The sequence below is a fragment of the Uloborus diversus genome, chromosome 10 (genome assembly GCF_026930045.1).
Source record: "Uloborus diversus isolate 005 chromosome 10, Udiv.v.3.1, whole genome shotgun sequence".
NCBI classification, from domain to species: Eukaryota; Metazoa; Arthropoda; class Arachnida; order Araneae; family Uloboridae; genus Uloborus; species Uloborus diversus.
The window spans coordinates 53,790,949-53,816,578 of NC_072740.1; the positions used below are offsets into that span (position 1 = coordinate 53,790,949).

The following is a 25,630-nucleotide window of genomic DNA, read 5'->3' on the forward strand; positions in this document are numbered from 1 at the left end:
CCCCATCGCTGACCTGTATCGTTTTCAAAAACAATTTTTTGCATAAACGCACCAATTTCATATTTAATATTTTTAAATAAATTCTTTTAATTAGAGATAAATTTTTGTCTAAAAGTTTCAAAGCAATTCAGTATGATTATCAGTTTTCTTCTCGGATTACCTAAACACTTTCCACTCTTTTCCTTCGCCAAGGCGATAATGAATCAAACACTTCATCTAATCATCATCATTTTTTCCCCCTAAACCACAGCCAATCCTGAAGCATCGGCCGTAAAAAGTCCCAAGGAACTCAAACAACGTGAGAAGGTATTGCGGGGGAGAGAAAAACCCCATCCCGTCACTCAAATCGCACGCTATTTTTACATATCTCGAATCGCTTTATTGCGTAGCACTCTCTCACAAAATCCGGCCACACTCAAGCTAGTCTCTCATCCTATCCGGAGAAATGTTCGGCGATAAAGAAGCCAGCAGTTTGGTTATAAATTATGTCATACTTATATTGCTATTACTCATATTGTGGGTTTTGTACCTAGGGGTAAGTAGAATTACTAAAAAATTAACTTTTTTTTTTAATTTCATTTAGCTATTTTTCGTCCCGGAGAGTAATTTTACTTTATTTTAGTTTTTAAGGGAAGAACATATGGGACAGACCAACCAGTGAACAAACAACTAGTAGATTTTTTTTTTTAAATACAGTGTCAAAATTTTTTCTCAAGTGAACTGAAAGTAGTAATTTCCTTCTATAAATTTCCAAAAAGAAAACTACTAGAAAATGCTGTTTGTCCACTGGTAAGCAGGGTTCTTTTGTTGGGATGGTGCACTTTTTCTCCATTTCCACCCCCCAAAACCCTGACACACAGCAATAACAGTCCGCCCCCCTCCTTTTTTTTAATATTAACACAATTTAATTTTTTTTACTCCAGTTTGCCAGATGCTACAGTTTTTAAGGATGTTATGAACGCTTGAAAATGAAAATTGGGCTTAAGTGTTCATTCACTGGCTGGTCTACCCTTAAAACTCAAAATAAAAAAATTCCCCTGATATTTATCATATTGTTTTGGTATCGACAGAACAAGTACTTAATAAAACCACAAGTATTTTAAAGTGAGCATTAATTTGCGTAGTTAACGTCAGTGAAGCTCAAACAGTAATCCCTAAATTACGTCACATTAAAAAAACTCCTACTTAAAATTAAAATTGCTTGTAGTCAATTAAACAAAGCTTTAAAAGGTGGTGCAAAAGGAAAAAAAGACTTGCTATCAGAGGACGGCTTGAACAATTTGGTCGTCGAGATATTGAATAAACTACTGTAGATATATATATATATTCATACAGCATACTGGCAATGTCGAGGATTCTGGAAACGTAAACATTTTTACGCCGTTTAATGCCAGATTTTCTTTATAACTTTTTAACCTAAAAGATTCTCAGAAAATATTCCAATTCATCTGTGAATATGTATACTTTTCATGGGTATGCTATGTTCAATGCGCTGTAATCCTAAGGGCGATAATTATTTTGCAGTTCAGATATTCTCTTGCTTGAGATATATTTTTATTTTTATACATTCAAATAAATCTTCCCATAAACGTAGACATTTGGCGTCTTTTAACATTGTTCTTTATCGTATTAAAATGAATTACTGAAAATGAAACTAAATTTATCTCTCGAAAATCACAAAAAATAATTATTTTAGTGATTTTCACACAGTTGCGAAAATGGTTATCTAACGTGTTGTTATTAGGTGAGTATTTTTCCTCTAAGACCCGAAAAATAGATCCCCCCCCCCCCGAACCTCTAAGACCCTTATTAAAAAGAATAGTGAACGTTTTTTATGGTTATCTCGGGGTTTCTTTCCAAAATTTTAATTCAGGGCCCTCTAGTTTAAGTAGAAAAATAATTATGGACTGCGATTAAGTCCACCAAATAAGTAACCATGCATTACTCCGAAGAGTTGCGGCTAGAGCAGTTTTTGTAGTTGCAAAGCAAAGTACTTATTTGACGATGAGTAAGAGCCGGGTTTTATGTGCATTCTTTTCTGCTTTAAAGTACCATGAACTTAGTTGAAACATCTTTGTTCGGTTCTTTATTGGAAGCTAAAAAAATATTTATTTTCTAAAAATATTTTGAACTTTTGCTTTTAGTTTTGATTTTATAACTAATGTTCTCCTATTTTTGAAATTAAGAAACAATGCGCATTCATAAATCAAAAGCAGATTAAGAGTTTCAAACTTCTGTTAAAGCGAAAAAGCTTTATTATTGTAAAAACTATTAGTTGATTTGGGACCATGAAAAATAGTTCAGGAACAAGTTTAAAACACATCAAGATATTGTTAAGACGTTCGGATAACAATAACAGCAATATTAATAATAATAATAATCATAAAAACAACCTAGAGCATCAGCTTCATATTCTCACCCATCTGTACAGAATCCTTGAAAAATATCACAACTAAGTACAGTGCATAATTTTTTCAAAGTGAGAAAAAATTTTTAAAGTTGCTTTAACTATATCAAATTTTCTGGAATACACATAACAATGCGCCTTTTGCTTTTACCAGTGATTCAATAGCAGGAATCCAAATATGTTTTGAATACCATGTTTGGTTAAGAAATGTATTGTCAAACTGCCTTTTCTGTACTTAGTATTGTAAAAGTATACATATTTTAATAATATTCTTCGTCATTTAAATGAGAATTAACCTTTTCAAAACGTTATACTTCTTAAATAAAATTTAAAAAATTCTACAAAGACCCATATGCGTTAGTATGTTATTTTACTTCAATTACCGCATGTGATGGTATCGGAATCGAAAATCAAATTTTTCATGTAGTTTGGCAATTATTAACTCGCTCAATTACTAAGTCCATGATATAAAACAAATGAGGTGCTGATTTCAACCCATTCAATTGTTTTTCAGTGTAACCATGAAAGTTTTTTTTTTCTGTTATCGTGGATTTCAGAGGCGCTGATTTCAAAGCATTTAATTGTTTCTCAGTGCGTCCATGAAAGTTTTTCTGTTATCATGGATTTTTTAAAAAGTTTTTATCTATCAAAATTACTTAAAACCGCTCCTTTCATGCCTCGTGTTTTTTAAGTTTTAACACCATTCACAAAAAAAAAACGCTCATATTTTAAGCTCATTCATCTTTTGTGTCCTGAGTGAACTCTTTTAGTCCGAAATACATGAGAAAAACATTTGTTGAGATATATATGTTATATCAGGAGCGTCCTGATGAGAGGTCACGGGAGGTCACTGTGATCTCCCAAAAATTTCCAAATTCGGAAAATTTATCATGATGATTCTGAAAATTTCGAGACAGAATTTTCAGAATCGAGGAATCGACAGACTTTTTGAGACAGAAGTGCAATTGCAATTTAAAAAAAAATATATATATATATATATATATATATATATATATATATATATATATATATATATATATATACCTAATATTTAATATCACATCGCTTTCTTATCATGCTCGAGTTTCATCATTCGCTAAAATTAGGACTTTCATTTGGTAAATTAGAAATCCCCCTTCCAAAAATTTAGCCCGGGGTGCCCCTGGATGCTATTTACAAAAAAAAAAAAAAAAAAATATAATACTGGACGAACTTGATGTTAATATTTCCATTAGCTTAAATTCTAAGCTTATGTTTAAGCAACCTAAATCTTAAACTCTAAGCTTAATTTCTAAAGTATTTAAATTTCACCATGCCGCTTTCCAGTACTAATTTTGTTGAGAATACTCTGTCGATGAACCTATCCTCTTCGAAAAATAAGTCAAATATGTTCCGAAATTCTTTCTGTTATGAAAAAATTCGAAATGTTTTAACTCGCTAAAAATAAACGTAAAACCAAGAACGTTTTTTCACTCTGACACTGACGTTTATTTTGGCAGCAGCAAGTAGAAATCCTAGTGTGTAAAAGACGCCTCACAAATTTCAAGCAGTAAGAGAACTTTTGTTTTCGGCGTTAACAAGATCTTTTATAATGCTTTGTCATGGCTGTAATGCTTCTCTTTCCATGGTAAATCTTCAGGTTTCATCAACATCAAGAAGCGTTAATTGCTTTCAAATAATTCAGTATCGTTTGTGCCATCAAAAGTCTTCTTGATTGATTGATGATATGAGATTTATCTTTTTTTCCAGCCATGCAGAACTAAAAGATTTAACTGTCCTTATTTTTGATTAGTTGAGTATATACTTCTATTGTTTTAAGAAGAACAGTGAAATATTTTCAAAGAATATACCGACACAACAAAATATCCGTTTCAACGAAATAAATTCGCAGTCTCGATAACACTTCTCGTACATTGCTTGAATTAATTCCGTTACAACAAAATTCCCGTGAAAACGAACGAAATTTCCGGTCCCTTGAAGTTTGTTGTAACAGGATGTACCATTATATACAATATGTGCAGGTTAATAATTTAATGGAGATTGTGCATAGACAGGTATTTTCATTGTGCTGGTTCGCACCTGAAAAAAAAGGTCCCTAGTCAAGTTTGATTATATTTACATAAACACAGTAAACAGAATTTTCAAAATAGCACAGTTGGTGATTTATTTTGTGATCAGTGACCAATCGCATTAGTTCAATTGCTGTTTAGTGTGCTTTCATGTTAACTCTCGCGTGTCAGTAACGTGTATTGAAAACATCAGCATGCAGCATCCATACATAAATATAAGAATATCCAGCACTGATTCATCACTTTCTAGCCATATACAGAACTGCCGATTACCGAAAAAATATTTTTGAAGGCCAGAATGTTAAAATGCAGAAACTGCAATGAAATAATTTTTGAAGTAACATGGTCGGCGATTTATTTTGCGAACAGCCACCATTGTATTTGTTCAATTTTTGTTTAGTGCGCTTTCATGTTAAATCGTGAGTGTCAGTAACGCGTATTGAAAATATCAGCATCCATAGATCAATATAAGAACATCGAAAACTGATTCAACACTTTCTAGCTCTATACTGAACTGATGATAACTGAAAAAATATTTTGGAAGCCACTTTTTGAAGGCCACATTGTTAAAATGTAAAACTTGAAACAAAAGTTTAGTGCTAAAAATTTGCCTATATCATGAAGTATCAGATTGTTTAATTTATATTATTTCTTTTTATCAGTTACGTATAAATGACAATTCAATAGTTGGAAAAATTCTGAATTACAAACATTTAGACAGGTTTTGCTATCTTAGCTGACAGCAAAACAAGTTAATCGGTATTAAAGGTAATCACATAATTTAATTTATACACACAAGAGGCATCTGAGGTTTAGAACTACTGTTCGTTCTCGAAAGCGAAGACTAGCACTCGGGATAGATTCCATTTTAAAAAGGGGCGACAGGTTGAAGATGGGTCCTTTCTGCTCGCTCTTACTATCTCTGTTTCGATGCTGCCTTGGAAGAACTGCTGAACATGTTATTTTGCATTTTTTTTACTGCCGCGTTTCCACCCCTATTTTGATAAAATCAGAACAGACCTGACGCATGCGCAAATTCGTGAGGGGTTTCGGCAAAAGAAAACAGACAGTATGTGTCTAAAAAACATACATAATGCTTACCTACATTGAAGGGTAATGATGGTAATATGAGAAATTCGTGAAATGTTTTTACGGAATAAATCTTACGAGAGATTTTTATGGTTTAGTAGTTTCCATTGCCATCTTATTCATAGGTTTTTTTTTCTTGTTTATTTTTCTTTTCGATTACCAACTCAGTAGACAAAAAAATAAAATAAAATAAAATAAATAAATAAATAAAAAATAAAATAAAATTTTTAAAAAATGTGAAAAAAATGTCTAATTCCAACATTTACCTATTGTTAGGATGGAATCCAAAACTGGTTTCTTCAATTTTCTCGGAAACTCATTTCTGCAGAAACTGCGGTTTACCTGCCCACTGCAGCATTCTGGTGGGTAAGGAGCGTTTCAGCACCTTTCATATCTAAAGAACGTGTGCAAACTATAATTTCAAGAATAACAAAAATAATTTTAAGCAACTTCTGAATAACATTTGTTGAACACACATAAATGGTCTTTAAAAAAAAAATAATAATAAAGCAGATATGAGAATTTTTAGGAACTGTTTTTATTCAGATTAAGCAATTGAACAAAACTTTTAGAAGAAGTTGTGTTTTTACAATAATTGTATACACTAAATATTTTATTTAAAACAGATATATTCAGGAATAAGAAAAGAAAGCTTCGGAACATATTTTCCAGAAAACTATAACAAGTACAAACAGCAATCTAATTTCTTTCTCAAAAATAAGATTAAAGCCTGAAAACACGAATTAACGAGTTTAATGTGATAAACATCCTTAAATAAAGTATCTGAATAAGAACTGTAATGAATCCTTAAATTAAGCAACGAAAGTTCGCAGTCTTATATGCATATATTTCTCGCCCTCACTGCAAAAAGCCAAATTCCGGAAAAAAAATGAAAATGGCTGTCATTTCAGATTTAGGCATGTTTTGCTGAGTTCTTTGTGTAACGATGCCAGATCGTTATTTGTGTAATTTTTCAAGTAATTCCAGACGATTCCAGTTACTACTGAAACTGAAATGTGAGATAATGCTGTATTAATTATACAAAGTCATGGGTGTAAAAATAATAACGCCCGTTTAAGATCACATAATCCAGAATGCTATTTAACCACAGATAAATGCTTAAGTTTTAAAATCTGGTTGAAATTTTCAAATGCCTCATCTGAAAACTGATCGCTTAAAGCTACATGTAGCTTTCTTCCACGGGAAGTAATGGGGAAAAAAATGCTCAACGCGTATAAATCATGGCATGAATTGGTTACTTATCGCAGAAAATTTCCTATACCTCTCATGAAAATTAATCAGTTTTGAGCCGTGGCTCTCGCATTGGAAAATAGAAATAACAAAAGGGAAAAAAAAAAATATTGAGTCTCCTTGCATAAATCATGGTCGAAATTTGCATCTCAACGTAGAAATTTCCTATCTCTATCCCAGTTTTTCATTTTAAATAAGCCCTCATATTTTATTTATATGATTGACAAATTGTAGTCATTTGCGAGTTTTAGGCAAAACAAAGTTTTTTTTAGTCGTCAAGTAGTTTTAAAATACAACAGCATGAATGAGAACTAAAAGTAAAATGAATAAAAATTAAATACTCGCAATTCGATTCGAACATAGGTTTCATTTGCTGAAAAAATACACAGTTTGTGTAAATCATGATTCAGAATTGCTACTTGTCACAGAAAATTTTCTATTTCTACTCCGATTCTTCACTTGAAGAGTACCCTCATATTTTATTAAAGTCATTGACAGTTTACAATATTCTGTAGACTTTCAATAAAACGAAAACACATGCACAGCTTAACGAAGAGAGAAAAAATATTGACAAGGAACGACAAATATGAAAAAAACGATAGTCAGGATTGAGCTAATGGCATTTTTGTTGTTAGAGTGACTGGAAAAAAGGGTTGAAATAAAAACTGGCAATGTTTCAGAAAAAAAAAGCACTACAATACTCGTTTTCAAAGTAAATAAGTAACACTGAATTACGTGAGTGTGGTGAAATTAGTGATACCGTGAGCGTTACTTTGTGACTGCCGGAGGACATTGTGACACGTGAACTTTTTTACTAGTTTAGTAAATATTTTGCTACTTTTGTTTTTGCTACGGGGTTAGGAACGATTGTGTCGAGTGTCAGGCAAGTGCTGCTATGTGTTTGCTCTTTGTTGTCATTACTTGTACTTCTAAGCGAACTGTCATTGACGATACAGTGTTTTAGTCAAAACATTGCATTTTTTTATCTTGAAGAAAACCTACTGACTTTGTAATGCACAACATTCAAAGCAACTTGCTGGCGTTTCTATAGTCAATTGTACTAATAAATATGTTTATCTTCTATCATTTAACATTTAAAAACTTAAAATTATTATTTTTTTTCTTTAAAGCCATACTGACATAACCAAAATTTCAAAATTTGACATGAAGCTATATGCCATACAAACATAATCAAAATTCCAATGGTTGACATGAAGTTTTACGCCATACAGATATAACCAAAATTTCAAAGATTGACATGAAGCTTTACGCCATGCAGACATAAACAAAATTTCAAAGTTGATCAAGAGATTTTGGAACAGAAAAAAATTGTCATAAAGTCTGTGATTTGCAATATATGTGTGAACAGTTGTTCGAAAACAGGACTTTTTTGAAGGAGCAAACGAAGCAGATAAAAAAACATTTGCAGCTTACGAATGTAATAGCAGATAACTGAAGAATGTAATAATAACAGATGTTTTAAATTATGCTGGCATTATTTATGAAAATAATTTCCCCGGGGGGTTGTTGATTCTTTCTGTAATGGAACAATCGAAGAGAAGTTGAAATGGCTTTCAAAGCTCAATGAAATATTTTATGACGCAGGAGTTTTGTTTTTGTACAGCACAAAACCCACCCAAACAAATTGGCAACAGAATTTTCAAGTGATTAGTGCACATAAAAAAGGTTTGTTTAGTCGTCAAGTTATTAAACAGCAAAATCTAAAACAATAGGTGTTGTTCTTAGATTTGCCTACCATTCAAAATTAATTTTCATATTTTTAAAAATTTCAACTGTAAGCGTACCCCTAGGATTTACGAAACAAAAATTTTACTATACTAGCAAAAGTATGTAATTAGTTTTTTTTTTTTTTGAAAAATAGCGCAAATTACAGGAATTTTTAAAAGTTAGTTACTGAAAAATTGGATCACGACAAAAATTTTACCCTGTCCATTTTGGCTAGACATGTGAGTTTTCGTTTCCTGTCAAGCATTTGGAACGGTAACAAATTTTGACAGATGTTTATTCTTCTATGCCAGTTTGCTTTGTCATCATTGGGAACACTTCATCTAGTTTTTTGCTTTCTGAGTACGTAAGCAAAAGTTTTATCTTTAAACGCTTATGGTTGATATGTCTTAATTTTACTAAGCCACCTAAACTATTAATATACAGAGGAGTCCCCTTTTTTTCCTGAAGCATAAGACTTATAGTTAACGAAAATCTTTTGGAAAAAAAAAACAAAAAACAAAAAAAAAAAAAACTGAAAATATTTCTTGCCATTTTGTTGAACAAAAATTTGATTGAACACTTACCTAGTTCCGAAATAGCTGATGCAAATACAGTCGAAAATCGTTTAACACGACGAAAATCGTTTGACCCGAAACTGAGGGGACCGAAAAAGCTTTTAGTGTTAAAAGATTTGCATTGCATTGCACAATATACTGTCTGAACCGCTGTATCTTTTCATTTAAACCGACTTTTGATGTTAAGCTTGTTAAACGTATTTCACTGTATTATCTTCTGAAATATGTATCTATATCGATAGTTAAGAACAAAAACTTCGTTTTTAACTTCAGTAAATTTTAACAGCAGTTGAAATATCATCAAAAACATTCCGGTTAGAACTGGTATTTTTTCTTGGTTTTCTTATGTTTTGATCAGGGTCTGATTTTCCCCTCGACCCATGAAGCCCGGTTGACCATACAGAAAATTATCCCAAAATATGGCTTTATTATTATGGTGTTTAAAATCAAGAGCGATACCTGAAGTGCACAGCAGTGTGACTTTTAATACATAAAACAGTCACTTTTAGTTATCTAGTGCTTCGTATAAGTATTATACGTCATAAAATGTACTCTAGACCAGTGGTTCTTAACCTTTTCACTACTAAGGACCACTTGGTACCCTTCCGAATCCTAAGCAATCGATCCTATTCAATCGAAATAATATTTTTACGACAATTATATTTGGTGAAATGAGGTAAATCCAATGTTTTGCGGAACATATGAAAATCGCTCGCGGACCACTCTGCGAATCCTAGGTTGAGTATCACTGCTCAACATTGTAGCATATGCAATAGCAAAAATGTGTGTGGGAGCAACTCTATAACACTTTCGTCGATTTTTTTGTTCAAGGGAGCATCTTCAGGTGCGTCTACCCTACTGTGCTAAAATTTTTAAATATGGCTCTGGTTTCGTAAAGCTATGTACGAAAACATATTCCTATATTGCACAAGAGTACTATTACGTTCAGAGATATTTTCAACTCTCTTCAAGCGTGTTTCAAGCATTGAAAATCAAATTTGCACCTCAAAAATTTAGTCAAACGTATTTTCGTGCTTTGCACTTCAAGTAAAAAATTAGCATCAATGAAAAAAAAGGGGGGGGGGGGGGGCGGGGGCAACTTTTAGCGAGAATTCCAAAAAAAAAATCTATTTTAAGAGGGTTTTTTTTTTTTTAAATTTCAAACATTTTGCAGTTTTTTAAACCAAAACGGTACACATTATCTTTTACTTCACTTCCATCTTCCATGTCATCCTAACTAAGTTTTTTTTATTTTTTTGTTTTTGGAATTGTTTACCCTTATATTGCTGTGAGCAGGTAAAGCTGTAAAGCGGTGACTGCAGATGTTTCATTTTTAATTTTTCTACGTTTTTGTCATCTATTGTGCGTTATTGGCTTATTTGATTGCCGATGAAAAAAAGGGCAACAAAAACCAGTCTAATTCCAACATTTCTCTAGTTAGTATTGAATCCAAAACGCGTTTTTTCAAACATCTCGAAAACTCATTTCTGCAGATACTGCCATTTACCTGCTCACGGCAGTCTAGTTTTTACTGTTTTCCTATATTTCACTCATCTTAAATGAATTTCATTCTAAAAATCGTCAACAAGTGCTTTCATGCTTCGGAAAAATTCTAGCAATATTTCTCATACAATATCACAATTAAAATTAAAGGTTTAAAAAGCATCCTTAGATTTTTCCTAGAGGCTACTTAAAAAATAAAAAAAAAGAATGACATAATACTAAAAATCTCAAATGTTATAAGTTGAATTCAAAGCAGTAAAACTGTTTTGATGTTGCGAAGGATGATATGTTTGAAAATAAAAATTGTGTCGCCTTTAAAGATTTGACGCTAAGCGATATGATCTTTCAAAACGGTCCAAATAAAACACTGAGATCTTGTCTGTGAGACAACTCATTGAGATTAAGCAAAAACCTTAATGACGTCATCATCTTTTCTTTGTTATTCTTGGCGATTCGTACATCTTTTCTGTAGTAAAATCTACTGCTTTTGAAGAAAACTTTCAAAATAACTGTCTCTTTCTTTTCTTTTTTTTTAAAGATTTTGCTGTATAGGTCGATCCAGTTTTTACTATTTTTGATATTTTTATGACTAAACGGCGCAAGATCAAGTTTAAAGGTTGCTACCAACCATTAAAGAGTCATTTTTTTTTTTTTTTGTAAAACTGATATTTGAAATCTTGACACAGAAAAATACCAATTCTAACCAGAATATTCCCATGTTAATTTAAAGAGATCAAGTTTTTACAACTGCTTTATTTAGTTGATTTATTTAAATTTTAGGATGACAAAACATTCAAAATTAATTTTTCTTGTAAATTCAACCTTTTTTTTTTTTTTTTTGATATTTTCTTTTGATTAATATCTAGGAAATTAGATGTGAGACAGTCGCTTTGTTTCTTCAAGCACGCTATTTATAAAGCATATTTAATACGACTTATTAAGTAGGAAAATTTTAACTGTTAGCAAACAATTATTATTTTAAAACAAATTCTGAATTAATTGCAATCATTCAGTAATTTAAATTCAGCTTATTAATAGACTCCAACTTTTTGGCTCGTATTTCATTATAAATCAATAACAATATTTTCTGGTCAAACTTCCTTTACTTTTTCCAGTGCATTCGCGAGAGAAGAAAGCTTTTCTTTGAAAAGAAAAATCAACCCAAGTAATTCTGTTTGAAAATAGAGTTCGCATTAAAAAAGTATACATGTGTTAACAAAATTATTCCATTTAAGGATGATTTTGTCAGCATGTTACTGAATATTATTTAAAAATCTAATTTTTGCGCATCATAATTCAAAATTTTCCCCAAATCAATCAAACAAAATAAACAATTTGTTCAAGCTACAAAATAATGAGTTTATCACTATTTTAAATAATTGTTTCTATCAAATGTAATCTCTTTTCTTCACAACATTGGCATCTGCTATTTTGGAGTTTCATTATATATTCGTCTGTTATAATTCTTATTTTGTGTGGTTTTTAAGTAGTTAACCGAAAGTTGGAAGTTGGCCTGAAACTCTGGCAAAGAGACCTGAGGGCAGATGGGACTTCTTCCTATGGGGTCAAATGGGACATGTCTCATTAGATACCAAATTAAAATAAGAGGGCATATGAGGCAGTGAGAAGCAGAGGGATGTAAGTGGACATTTTTCGCGTTTTGGGTAAAACGCATTTAAAGTTGCGGGGCTTGGTAGGCTTTCACTGATTTTTTTTCTAAATCATGCTGTATAACAACACCTACCAGGGCTACTAGTACTATCTCTTGCCCCAAGACAGAATAGAGGCTCACCTACAATTTGTAACCGTTATCTTCAAATTTTTAATTTTGGCACTTACAACCCTTTGCTTCTTATTGTCTCATAAAAGATCTAATATTTAATTTAACTTATATTTTTTCTGAGTGAACATGTATTAGGGCCTTAAAGTTTGATTTATATTCTGAAGTTGTATTCCTTTTTAAATGGATTAGCGATGCCAAAATAGAATTTTTGGCAGCTTTCATATAAAATGCTTTTAGTAAAGCTTTTGAAAATTTATTAATATGATTAACTTATTTACATGGATGTAGTTTTCAAATGCTTCTATGTAAAGAAACGGAAACTGATAAGGAAAGGATATCTGTTGATGCAATGTAAAAATCAATTAAAAATGTGTTGAATGTCAATGTCTCTATAACAGTTGCTGCTGAAAAAATGTGGCAAAAAAGTCGCCATTGTTTAGACACCTAGTTGCTGTTAAGAAAACTATTGGTGAAATAAAAACTCTTGGTTTTTGACCCAAGATGTGTTCTAAATCAGGTATTTACATGTGAACAAGAAAAATTCTTGGTAGAATATTTAACTATTGTCTCGAAAATGAATCATGGATTAAAAAAGGTTGAATACAGAAAATTTGCATGTCAATAAGCAAAAGCCTTTGAAACACTCTTGCCTAACAATTTGAATGAAAACTGTAAGGCTGAACTGGACTGGTTGTACGAATTCGTAAAGCAAATGGTGTTGAAACTTTGTTAATACCATCTAACACTGACCATATCAAACTGCGAGTTCCATTTTGCATTAATGTTTTCGAAAGTCTTTTAGAATGCAATGTAGAACCGGGATTTTTGTAGTTATTTTCTTCTGAGTAGCAATAAATGTGTCATTGATTTCATATACAGTAGTTCAATTCATTTGTCCCATTAGACACTTGGCTAGTACAGTTAGACCCCAGAGTTGGGGTCCAGGGGGACAAAATGTATTCTATCAAAATAAGTCAAAATCTCGTTGAAAAGCTGTGATTTCAAGTTTTTATCCCTGAACAAAGACATGTTTGTATAATCTGTAAAAAAAATAGATTTAAAAAACATGGTACGATAGAGCCTTCTTATAGTGGGAAATGTATAATGTGTCCCGTTAGCCCCCAGTTTTCCAAATAAAAAAAGTTATCCATAAAATGGAAGTAAATAACAACTGCCTGACAACTATATAGGGCTTTATATCAAGACAGTTCTTGCAAGTACTTTTTTTTTATTTAGTGCATCATCAAAATATTCAAAACTGATTCCTGTTTTTTTTTCTCCGGATATAATTGCTTTGTATATATCAAAGTAATTCTTCGGGCATGCTTTGTATATTAAAACAATTCTTTGGGCAGGTTCTGTATAACAAAACAATTTTTCGGGTATGTTTTGTTTTCAAAAGCATGCCACCAGCAAGATTTTTGAACTCAGCAATTTTCCAAACTTGCGTATATTTAATGCTACTAACGAAAGGAATTCAAGTACTCGAAATTATCTAACAGTTATGCTTTACTTTGTTTGTATATTTAAAAAAAATAATAATTAGGCCAACAAACCCAAACCTACAACAGCCAGAACCGTTCCAGTCAGGTTATTTTTTATTATTTTAAAAAGAATAAGCCATAACACGTAGCAACCGTTACTGAATTTTAAAATATACCTGCCAGTTATTTCACGACTTGGCACATTAACAACAAAAACATGACTGTTTGAAAAAATTTAAAAGCTTGGGTCGTAAAAATACCTCTTCACTCATTAACCGATTTCTTTCTAGAGCGATCCAACTTTTAAGGAGGAAGATAAGATTATACTTTTTTCACGTCACCTCTGATTACGTTAAATATTTCTTAAATTCAAAATGAATTATCAAAAGCCAAATAACTCGTTTGAAAGACCTTTGACATCACTTAGGTTTGATCATTAATATACATCTTTTTTATGAGCGGAAGAAACAATTGAGGAAATGAGAAGTAAAGGGATGTAAGTGCCAAAACTGAAAATTTCGAGAAAACTAGTGCAAATATTAGGATAATCCCTTCTCTGTTGTGGCAAGAGATGGTACTAGTAGCCCTGATAAGGTGCTGTTATACAGCATGATTTAGAAGAAAAAAAATTTAATGAAAGCCTACCGAGAATGAAATTTTCAAACGCGTTTTACTCATATAACTTTTAAAAGTCTACATATAAATCCCTTTGCTTCTCACTGCCTCAATTAATCTTAGCTTAACACACTCCTCTCTGGAATATATTTAACTGCATAAAATAGAATTGGTAGCATATTTTCTTGAATTTAATAATTCCAAGAAAGATTTCGAGGCCCTAACAGGCACAATCCACTATAATATTAAAATCTGTTCGCGTCCGTCCGTCTGTCTGTCTGTCTGTCTGTCTGAAGATCGATCTTCTCGAGAACCGCTGCGAATCGGGAGTCAAACGAGATACCGATCAATTCGAAATTTTCCAAAAAAAAACAGTAGGACCAATCTCGTAATTGTGCGACATTAATTAGCGGAGATATTAATTAAAACGTTAATTAACATAACGTTATTCAGGAATTTTATTTCTTTCCTGTTGCCATTTTGCATATGCGTGAGCAAGTAAAATTCTAATAATTGTTTTAAGAGATTTTTTTGGTTGCTGTCCAGGTCTTAAAACAACGTTTCCATCTAGAATTTCATTTTAAATTAGTTTAAAATTGGTTGCTCTATTCGGATATAGCCTTTATGTTATCGTCTGTCCTTTTTTTATTTTTTGCATTCAACGTTTTTAACTCTTTTCAACATATGAAAGTTGTTTCTTTAGCTATATTTGTTGATTGTAGTGTACGTTTATCATTCACCGGCCTCATATTTTGGTACATTTAGGATGTGCGACTAATTATGTTTATTTTGTTGGACTTTTTTTCCTGTCACATGGGTGAGTTTTCGAATTGTAATAACTCTCTTTTTCCTTCCTGTTTCTGTTTTTGAAATACAGTTTGTATCGTTAAAAGAACATGTTAAATTAAGATTGTTTGGATTTCTTTAAGTGAAACAGAGTTGAACAAAAATATTGTTTTTAAGGGTTTTAACTAAAGCTAAATTCGAATCTGATGACTTGGTATTAAATTAATGCTGATTGGTATTTATTAAGTCTTGGTGCTTTAGTTTCACATAAGCAACCAAAAAGTATGTGTCATTTTATATAAAAAGCTGATCGTAATTGGACATACAAATGTTTCAGATATAGTCTATCAGATTTAATTCAGTTTAAAGTGAGCACAGATTACAGTTGATAATGCATATATTTTCATCTTTTGTGCTAATTGAAAATACTCATAACTTGCATTATTGATAACTATGATTAACGTTAAAGAGATTTTTGCCAAAAATATGCTCTACTGGTGTTTTGCAAACCTTGCATTACGCGTATTTATTTACTCCTCAGCGCTTTAGAAACTGATGTCAGTGTAATACAAAAACATCAATTGGACATCTCTTTCATTTTTTTAAGCAGCCCGTGCAACGCCGGGCACACAGCTAGTTTAATTATTATACTTACGGTGATTGTATTTCTTAACAAGATTTAACAAAGTAAAATCATCTTATTTTAAGATGCGCTTCGAAGATCTTAGAATATTTAGAGATTTTTAGGACAATTAATACTGTTCTCCATTACCTTTATACAGAACTTAAAAAAGAAAAAAAAAAGCACGAGGGAACTTTAGTTTTTTTATTCAAACAAAATATGAAAGATCACATTTTTAAATAAGGGACAGCTTATAGATTAACGGAGAAAAATTGACTGCCTTGGGCTGTAATTTGATATTTTGGGGTGGAAAATTGATTTGAAAGAATCTGAAAACTTTTATACAGAGGTAAATATAAAAAAAGGGGGGAGGAGGAAGCAAGAAGGAACCTTGGTTTTTCTTTCAAACAAAATACGAAAGATCATCTTTTTAAATAAGTGACAGCTTACGTGTTAACGGAGAAGGATTGGCTGCCTTTGGTTGTAATTTGATATTTTGGGGTGGAAAGTTGATTGGAAATAATCTGAAAATAATAGCTAACTCATAGGGTTTTTCAAATATTGATGAATTTGTTTGTGGTGCTAAAACTGCCAGCTCTCTCTTATCAATCTCTTTTTTATCAATCTCTCTTTCGTTAAAACATAGATACGAAAAGAGCGTATAATTTCATTATTTTCAGGAAATATTGCAAACTTGTAAAACATTTTTATAAAACGATCAACTGGGAAAAATTTGCTGAGTAAACTAGTTAGTACTAAGTGTTAATGAAATATTTAAGTTGAATGGAAATGGCTATAAAAAGAGTATTCGAACAATATATTTATAGTTAGATGGGAAAACTATATTCGTAGCATATTCAGATGCAGTAAAGAAATAAATTATTTCGCCAATGAAATTGAAACAGTGAGAAGAACAGCATTAGACTGTTTTACAGTTACATGGAGTAGCTTCTTCTGTGCTCACAGTTTACATAAACGCCAGGGATTTACTAATAAACATTATCAGTAGTGCTATTCGTTTATTAGCGAGCTTGGATGTAGGTATTCTTGGGTAAAAGTTGTATGCTGAAAAAGATACTTTAGTTCGTAATAGCATAGTACACTATAGACCTTTCATTTTCTTCAGCTAAAGAGAAATTTAGGTAGCATTTTGCGCAAGAATTTATCGACTCTACCAGAAAAATTTATTATATTTGTTATAAATCAGAATTCATGAATCAATATATGCATAATTAAATCATCTATAAAGCGTACACTTTTTTAAGCATATCAATTTTTCTGCTATACGTACATAAAGAATGTAGGTAACTTTCTTTCTTAAGACAAATTATTTGTGAGAAGAAATAAACACACGATAGAAAAGAGGAATAAGTAAACTTATTTATCAACAAATTTTCTAAATGAAAATTAGAACAAGTGACCGTATAACTAGAATTTTGAGTGTTTTGGGTTCAAGCTATAAAGTGATCATGAAAACAAATATAGATGTGAGGGTAGTTCTGAATATTTACAGCATAAAGCAGAAGTTCCCAAACTTTTCCGATTCGTGGCACCATTTAAAAAGTTGGAATTTTCTCGCGGCACTCTAGTCTATATGTATTATATTATACAGGGTGCGGCCTATCAACCTCCAGTATTTCGAGAGAACGTTGTGTGAGTTGTAGTGGGGATACGGTGATGAAAGTGGTATCGATGGATAGCAGTATACGTGCCATTTGCTGCAGTAGCAATGGCACGGTGCAGTGAACATCGTCAAGTGTTGAGGAGGAATGCATATTTTCATAATGGTGGTTTTTTGATTACTACTCGGCGAGAATTTCACATTCGGTTTAAATTTAGCCGACATGATCCTGTTTCAGGTAGAAAAAAACCATGTTTGGGTATCAAACTTTAAAGCCACGGGTACTGCTCTCCAAACAAAAATTGCTGGCCTACCTCGGACCGTTTCAACGCTGAAAAATATAGCGCATGCGAGAGCATCCATCGAGGAATCTCCAAAGCATTTGGCACATAAGCATGCAGCTTCCTAGCTATTTTCTGAAAGGAATGTAAGAAAATTTCTGCAGTAATCTTTACAGCGTGAATATTTTTTCCAGCCGAATAGGATCATGTCGGTGTAGTTGGAACCAAAGGCGAAATTCTTGCTGAGTAGTAATCAAGAAACCGCCATTGTTAATATACTCTTCCACAGCACATGACGATCCTTACCGTACCATGCCACTGCTACTACTAAAAATGACAAGTATATACTGCTATTCATTGATACCACTTCCAACACCGTATCCCCACCACAACTCACACGGCACCCTCTCCAAAAATACGGGAGATTTATATGCTGCACCTGATACCGTGGAACCTTTCTCCTTTTCCTGCGGCACTCTCTTTAGGAACCACGGGCATAAACGCATGTGGGGTTTTTTTTTTTTTTTCTGTTTTGCAATCTTTTAACTTTCTGCATCGTGCTTCAAGGGAGGCATAATTTAACCAGGTGTACCAGATTCAAATTCTAATGGCAGGAATAAAAAACCAAGCATCCTATTTTGACTTTTAACCTTGGAATATTTGACATTTTGTATGCAAGAAATAACAAAACATTCAGGTGTAGAAATTCGAATTGCTTTCCCCCCCCCCCCCCATTTTTCATGATGGTAAATTTTTATTTAAAATGCAAAACTTGCAAATAACCTGACAAAAATTTTGAGACGTAATTCTTATTTTCAATGCGTGAAATACGCTTTTAGAAGCGTTAAAAATGTCTTGGCCAATGTTTATGGAAGTAAAAATAAAAGATTATATACATTAAAAGTAAATAAATGAATGAAATTTCCCATAACAATATCATTTGCAATAAAAACATTTCACTTGAGAAATTTAAAAGTTGTTACAACATTCAGTTTTAACGTCAACTAAAATATTACGAAAACAGAATTATTTCCGCTAATTATGCGTTCATTGTACCCTTCTTATCGCTGCTCCCGTAATCCCGTAACTTAAAACTCTCCGACAGCATCCTTCATCAATTTTTGAAATAGTTCCAACCAATTGTCTGTCTGCACTTTTCACAAAATGCTGAATGAAAAAAAGATTTCCAGTTGACAGCCATCAACTGAGCCGTAAGAAGTCGAAATGAAAAATCTCCGCTAAAATTTCCACCATTTGTTTTTGTGCACTGAAAAGAATGAGATTCTTTTCCAGATTAATGACTTTCATTTTGCACTTCCTGTATTTCAGAGGTAGTAACTAAATTAATTTTTATGGGACCGAGAAATTTTAAAAGATGCTTTTTTCTCAAAATCTTAATGCATGTTTTTCCAGAGACCGTAGAGCTAAAATTACTATTTCATAAATCTATGAGAGCAGTAAAATAAGAAATAACAAGGTTAAAAAGCACAAATTACAGATTACTTCTGACACGTGTTTTAGCCTTAGAAGAAATGCAAAAGAAATGTGCTTTTTGCATTGAAAAAGAAAAACTTGTTTGAAGTAATCTGCAATTTGTGCTTTTTGACCTTGTTATTTCTTATTTTACTTTTCAACATTAAGGTATTTATTTAACTTATGAGAGCAGTAGTTCTGCTTTCAAGTGATTTTGCAACTTTATGAGTGATTCAAAAGATTTTGTGTTAAAGTGTAAAGGTTAAAAATCTGGAAATTTCTAAAAGCAGCCGATTTTTTTTCCTAAATTCTTCAAGTAACATTATTTTCTCATTTTTTTTTCTTCCCATACACTTCATTTCCTCTTCCTCATTATTTAGAATAAAGGAAAATATTATGACTGTATTAACTGCACAACTCCGGTTTTCCTCTTTGTTTTCATGTTTTTCTTTTCAAAAAAAAAAAGAAAATATAACAACAGATAAATAAAATCTTGCACCACCTTGCATCAAAATATATGTAAAAAATTTAGACGCTTTTTGATGCAAAAATGGTTTACTATTCGTTTTTGGAAATTTACTAATCATTTATTAAATACTAAATGAACCTTTTGTTCAGGGCACAGAATTTTTAGTCTTGTATTTTTTTTATTTTTTATTATTTCATTCATTTATTTATGTTTATTCATATATTTATTTATTTATTTATATTTATTTATTTATTTATATTTATTTATATATTTATTTGTTTATTTATTTTTTTGCAATTCATTTGTTTGAGATTGCCGTTTTCGTTTGAAGTTGTAAAACTGAAAATGTTGTTTCAACGTGTGGCACTATTTTGAAAACGCGTTGATGGGAAAAGTATTAAGAAAATCATAAAGAAAAATGCTGATAAAACGAAAGCAAAATATAATTAACAAATTTAATATTAAAAATGTGTTTTTCGCTTTCGTGTATTAGAATGGTTCACGTTTGTGATCTCAATTGTAACGGGTCGTTTTCGCGATTGTGAATTTTGTTAATTGTAGCTAATACTTTGAAACAATAACTCCAAGAAATAGTGCTGTTTATTTTCTTGAAGTCTTATTATATTCAATATTTTTGAATGAGCTAAAATTTTTATATGCTCAAATATTCGGATTTTGACGTTTCACTTACTTTTAGATAATGAGCTTTACTGTACATCTTTTATATTTGCTGCATGTAAATATTATTTTCGTAGCTAGTTTGAGTTTTAGTGATTCATAAATATAAATGATTTTTGTAACATTTCTGCTTAAAAAGCCGTTTGTCTGGTATTACTTCTAAAATCCGAAACGTTAATAATGCTAACAATTTGAATTCTGGACTAGTTTGAATTTTTGAGGCACTACAAATTGGATTGAACATTTGTAAGCACTATTACTGTGTCAGTATAACTACTATACACTCTCTAGGAAACTAGAATTCCATAAACTTTTCTCAAAAAGTTTCAGGTTCTAAGTTCCAGGTTAAGTATCAGGTTAAGTATCGGAGAGATTTTCTAGTTGTACTGCAGTTTTTTTTTTTTTTTTTTTTTTTTTTTTTTTTTTTTTTTTTTTTTTTTTTTACAGTGTAGAAAAAAACTTTTTTGATTAAAAAAAGTAAAAAAGTGACAAAAAAAAAAAAAACTGATTGATCAATCAACTAGTGAGCTAAATCTTACGCATCAGATTAACTATTTTGAACGGTATAGTTTAAGATGAACTTTTCTTCTTCTTGTATAGTTGCAATAGATTGTGTTGAGTGCATTAATAAAAACGCTACAAGTCTCTACAAAAACACATACATCGACACATGCAATGAAATCGAAATGACTATCATCGATTGCTGGAATTAATTTAGTAAACTACTCGGTTGTTCTCCTTAAGTATCAGGAAAACGATTTCTTTCTTTTTTTTTCAAACATTTGAAAGAAAATGCATTGTTTAGAACTCATTTATCTGCTCTGAGAGCTTATTTTGTAACTGTTGGTTCTATTTGATCAGGTCTATGGCATTTTTTAAATGCACTACTGAACTCCTAAGTGAGCATTAGAAAAAAATTATCCATTTTTATTCGCCAAACTTTCGGTAAAATTTTCAATATTTGTAAGCAACTCAAAATTCATTATAAAACCATAAAATAAAAATAATTCAACGCAAGCTTTGTTGTTATAAATTATCTAATATTCATAATATAATATTAATATTCAAGTATTATTATTAATTGTTAGTTATAGTTGAAGACGAAAACAACTTTATATGAAATACAGTAGAACTCCAACGATTCGAATCAATCAGGACCGGACCTAAATCGGAAAATCAAAAAATCGGATAATTCGATATTTCAGACAAAAAAGGGTCTATTTTAATCAATTATTGGATGTTTATGTTGAAAATGAGAGGAAGTTCTATTTTTAAGGAAAAATACGTTTTAAATAATGAAGTGGAAGGGTAAAACTATTTATGCAAAGCCTACTTACAAGTGATATACATTAGTACAGTATGTACTATGTACGTACCATACTGTAAATGAAATTTATTGTTGGCTGAACATTTCGGTCAAAGTAAGCTGTTTTGCTATAGCACGCGCACACAGAATAATTATTTTATCAATCGCAGTACGTTTCTCCTTTTTTTTTCTCTCTTCTAAATTTTATATGCGATTCAGATAATCAGCAATTCGGATAATCGGAGTTCGGATAACTGGAGTTCTACTGTATGAACATTTGTTTGAAAGCCTAAAATTAATTTCATTTTACAGCAGCTATTTGATTTTCTCTTAAAAAAAATAAATAAATTACGTGAGATGATCGTTAAATTTGTTTCAAAAACTTACTTGAAAAAACCATTTCCGCCTCAAGTTGATTCTCTTTGACAGTTTATCTTTGTTACAAAGATAGCTTTCGTAAACGAGCCTCATTTGCTGCTGAAGAAAAAACAAAACAATAGTTCTCTCATTTGTCTTACAAGTAAAGAAGGTCACACAATAAAGGCAGAGTGACAGTGAAAACAAAAAAGCTTTTAAAAAGCTATTCATCACTTTCTTAAACAGAAGTTTTCAATGAAAACGTTTTACAAGTGAGGAGGCAGAAAACTTATATTGAAAAGTTTCAGTATGATCAATCTATTGGAATGGGTGAAATATTTTTACGCACTTATTTGCACTTTATTCTGGGAAATTTAATCTTTGGCTTTTAATTTTTATATATTTTAATAAGAAACTTATGTACTATAATATAAAGTATCAGTTTTCTAAAAAAAGATTTCGTATTTAAAAAGTCAGGGGTGCGCATTGTCCCCAAAAGCAAGAGCGCACCCCTAAATAACATGAACTCCCATAAGCGATCCCCCCAAAAGAAAGAAATACCCCTCAAAACACCCCCTCTAAAAATTTCAATGATGCAGTCTGTACCATGATTACCACCTCCTCCCCTCATTTAGGCACCCCTGAAAAAGTAATGATTTGTACTTGTTTGTTGCGTGATTGTACGTTCAGATCCGCACAATGTACAAATCTCTATTTTTTAAATGCAGAAAAAAAAAAGAAAGAAGTAAAGTTTGTGCTTTATCTTATGATGCTCAATGGTGTCTTATAATCGAACATATGAAAATTAAAAGCTAAAGTTTAAAATTTTCCCAAAATAGTAAGGATATGTGTTTGAAACTCACTCCCGGGGCAAATGGATTGGGCATCAAGACGTCTAACGTGATGCTTTCTGTCGAAAACATTGTGAAAGACGTGTGTATTGTATTTAAGAAAATGTTGAATTGATATTCCTCTGAAATTTACGAGCAACATTGAAACCTACAGTTGTTTTCTGATCACAAGTAGCAGGAAAAAAAAAAAATCCATCGCCCACATTCTGCTTCTGCACACTATACGCTGATATTAATTACTGAAATCAATGATCGAGCATAGAATCCAAGCGACGACGGATATTTTGCCGCTCCATTTCATGAAAAGTCATAAAATGGAGGCGCTACTCAATGTTTTACAGCAAAATTTAGTGATTATGTAAAACACGTGGTAGTATTATTATAGGGTCTGGTGGGGTAAAGTGGTCATAAAATCGTATGTTTTCAACTTAGGTGGATAATAAATGCAACAAATTCTTTAAACACTTGAACTTTTTTTGTTGTTATTTTACATTGCATTATTAAAGAACACGGTACATTAAATTTTAGGAAGAAAAATATTGATTTTAGTAGTTTTATAGAACTTTCTTTTCCCTATGTTTTTATGACCACTTTACCCCATGGGGTGGGGGAAAGTGGTCATAGCATGGGGTAAAGTGGTCATAGTTAAAAATAGTAGCAAAACCATTAGAAAAATCCCTAATACTTGTATATTTCAGTTGTTTTTATAATTACAAGTATATTCACGAGTACATGTGTACACGAATATATACGTGTTGTGTTATACACGAGTAAACACGTTCCTATATGAGTAGATACATGTATACATCAGATACATGCATGCACGTGCCTACTCAAGTATATACGTATAAATACGAGTATATAAGCATGTATACTTGATTACCTACAGGAGTCTATACGTGTCTACATGAGTACATACGTATCACATGTATATACGTGTCACGTATATGTAAGTGTCACGCGTATATACGAGTATATACGCGTATAAACGAACATCATATGCGCGTATGCACTTGTATCTCGAGAAAATACGTGCATACTTGAGTATATATGTGTATATTAGAAGTATATTCGCATATATAAGTGTACGTACATACATATACGGGTGTACACGAGTTAATTCGTGGATACATCCAGGGCGTCTGTGTGTCTACTAGCGTATATATAATATGGAAGCACGAGTATATACACATGTACACGTGCACACACGATTATATACCTGTATAGACGTATATACGTACATTATCGTGTATACACCAGTATATGTATGTGTACACGAGAATATACGCTTATATACATGTCGGCCTACAGAGTGAATCTAAGCTCTTAGGCAAAAATCAAAGGGGTGTGAGAGGGGAGGATAGAAAGATAAGAGGAAGAAAGATAAGAAGCAAAGAATCATAAGGAAGTTATAATCACTGACGGGCTACATGCACACAAAGCCAGGAGGCAAAGCAGGGCACAAATTTGTTGCACACAGATGATTTTACCTAACATTTTAGTTTTTAAGAAATATTTAGAGCAGTTGTTGAAAGTTACGGTCCGTAGTAGCTCTAATACACGCATCGCAACAAAGGCGCAGCGGCTGATGAAAAATTTTCAAAAGTCTCGTTTTTGCAACAGAGAGGGATCTGTAAATGCGACGCATGATGTTTTTCAGCTAAAGGCCGTAAATTTCATCAATCGGTTTAAAACTTTCTTAATTCCTAAAATGTTGTATAAAATTGCATTTGTGTAATATATATATATATATATATATATATATATATATATATATATATATATATATATATATATATATATATATATATATATATATATAAATTTGTGACTTTTTTTGCATCCATCAATTTCTCACTTTGCGTGCATGTAGCACGTCAGCATTGTGTTTGTGACCATATGTTCCTTATTAACTCTTACTTCTTCTCCTCTCCTCTAACACCTTTTATTAATTTGCTCAAGAATGTAAACTCAACCTGTACACTTTTATATCATATGCTTGTATGTAAGTGTCTACTCGAGTACGTACGCGTATATACGTGTCTACCTGAGTATATAAGTGTTCTTATATATACGAGTATAAGCGAGCATATACGTGTATAGTAGAATGTATAGCTGTGTGGATAAAAAATATTTGCAGATACCCATATATGTATTTATTGGCGCATTTATGTGAATACGTCTATGTACATGTTTACACGAGTATATATGCGTATATATATACGCATATACTCGTATATTTAACCCCGTTTACTGTAAAAACAATATATATTGAGTAAAATTAATGTTTAATTTGTATCTGCCTTATACCTAAAGATTAAGTGACATTAGAAGAACAATATTCGTTAAGCCTAATATTATGACCACTTTACCCCATCTTACTTAAATTGTTCTAAAAAAATATCTAAAATAGATTCAGCTAACTGCTAATGAGTAAGAGTTCTTGAGAAATGTAGGAAGCTTTTTGTACAGTCAATCTGTTCCTAATTCTAACAAACAAAATTTCCCAAGGATGTTAAAATAGGTGTTTAGATTTGAAAATTTTTCATGTTCACGCAAAATATTTTTTTTTACCAAATAAAATTTTTCCAGTTGTAAAATTTTGTATTCAAAATGTAGTTTCTAACTGCTTTACTCTAAAATAAAAGTTTCACATTCATTCGAACGTTTATTTCCAAGCTA

At 31.6% G+C, this 25,630-nt stretch overlaps 1 long non-coding RNA gene across 1 annotated transcript in view; it reads left to right on the plus strand.

Annotated features, from left to right (window-relative positions):
• Positions 1-359: 359 nt before the first annotated feature.
• LOC129231547 (uncharacterized) overlaps positions 360-25,630 on the plus strand; it is a 49,214-nt gene continuing 23,943 nt past the window's right edge. The window contains exon 1 of the long non-coding RNA XR_008581266.1: positions 360-535. This is a non-coding gene — a long non-coding RNA (uncharacterized LOC129231547). The remainder of the gene's footprint in view (positions 536-25,630) is intronic.